This window comes from Triticum aestivum, chromosome 5B (genome assembly GCF_018294505.1).
Source record: "Triticum aestivum cultivar Chinese Spring chromosome 5B, IWGSC CS RefSeq v2.1, whole genome shotgun sequence".
Taxonomy (NCBI): Eukaryota; Viridiplantae; Streptophyta; class Magnoliopsida; order Poales; family Poaceae; genus Triticum; species Triticum aestivum.
In genome coordinates, this window is record NC_057807.1 from 678847241 (window position 1) to 678849209 (window position 1969).

A 1969-nucleotide genomic window follows, 5' to 3' on the forward strand; every position below is an offset into this window, starting at 1 on the left:
CCGGCCCCGGCGCGGGCCCCAGAACCTGCCGGGAGGGAGCCTCCGCCACCACGGCCACGACCGTCTCCCCACGACCATCCTCCCGGCCAGCCAACGGCCACGACGACTCCGCCACGGACCGCAGCGATGCCCTCCCCGGCCTCCCTGGCCGGCGGGCACCGCGGCCACCAGGCGCGAACTCCCGGCGCCGCCCCGCTCCGAGCGAGCCCCCGAGCTCCTCCGCGCGGGCCACAAACTCACCAAACGGCGGCGGCGCCCCGCCACCACGCCGCGCACCGCCCTCGCCGTCCTCCGCCTCCGAAACCTCGCTGTCACTTACCTCCGAAAGTGCCCACAAGCGGCTCCCGCCCCAACCCAGGGCCGACGACGCGCCCGGAACCGGCGACAGGGGGGCGCGCGCCGGACGGCCCGATGCCCGAACCTCCGACCAACTCTCCTCCTCGCCGCGACCAGCATCCTCGGCCACCCCGCCCGCCTCCGCGCCGCCCGCTTCGCCAGGCCGCCCCAGAGCCGTTGGAGCCGTTGGAGCCATCCCTCCCTAGCCCCAGAGTTGCTGACCATGGATACTTGCTTCCCCTCACTTAATCTTTCCAGCTTATCCTCTAGTGTTTGCCACTAGTCACTTGCTCAAGTCCGCGTCCACTCCTCCTGTTGCAGTGTGCAACGCTTGATGGCAACCTATTTCTCAGTAGCATCGCAACATCACTCATTTATCTATGCTACCACCGACGAAGTAGGCAAGAGGATTACGAGGGACAAACCCGGTGATGAGTTGACGAACGTCAATGGACAAAGGTACCACTACCATTGGCATGCAATGCTAGAATCCTGCCACCTGGAACATGATTGTGCGTGTATAAAACACGATAAATATTTCATTTTGAGTTCTTCATACGCAGACATGTGTGTCTCAAATCAGCGGTGAACTTTTAGTGCCCGGAGTCAGCAATTTGTAACTTTCTAGACATATTTAATTTTCTGACTTTGCAGTTCTGCACATGCAAGTATCAATAAACGATTTGTAAAAAAAATGTCGATATTCTTGAATTAAAGATTGCAACAACCAGGCGAACAAGTAAACATGCACGCCATGCAATGTTGATAGACAGTTGTTTACAATGCAAATAAGATCTAAAAATTACCCCTAAATCCTACTCCCTCCCGTCGGAGATGAGACAGATCGCCCTGGAGCCATCGGCCTAATCGTCGAATCCATGTCACCCCGACAAATCCGGGAGGCGGTAGATGAGCGTCGTCGGCCTCGTCTTCCTCCTCTTTGTCCTCATCGTCGAGGTCTGCGAAGAGCACGACACATCGTGCATCGTTGATAATGATCTGGCGGTGCTCTCACTCGACCATGTGGGTGCTGTGCACAAACGACTAGACCGCCTAGTTCTCAGTGACAATATCTGCGTCTACAAGGAGCGGTGCCACCATGGTGGAATCCACACGCTCCGCCTACAATTGTTACTCGTAGTGCTCCTCCAACTGCTCAAGGCGGAATTGCTCCAGTCCGCCATGGAGAAGAGGTTGTCAGCCTCGTTGGCTGTAGGGTCAACTGTGTAGACGGGAAAAATTGCAATACAATAGACGTTATATTGATGGGGTGCTGGTGCACAACTCCAATATACATGCAACACAAAATACAACTCAGCAAACTGGCATCACCGATCCTCCACCGCCCTGCTTCTCATGGACCCCTGCGGGTGCCATAGGGTCACCCTCCTCCTCCTCGCTTGGATTTAGAGACCTCAAAGGTTGTCCAACCACAATGCGGGCCACACATCGAACATCCGTAGCGCGGGCCTCTGCCACGATTTTGACTTCGACATGAGCATCTTGTACAACGTTATCTACTTCCAGACCATGGCCACGACGGATGGAGGGAAAGGAGGATGTGGAACGGGAGGGCTCTTCTCCAAGAGGTGGTGATGCGACTGTGTCGAAGATGGGGAAAATCGATGCGACA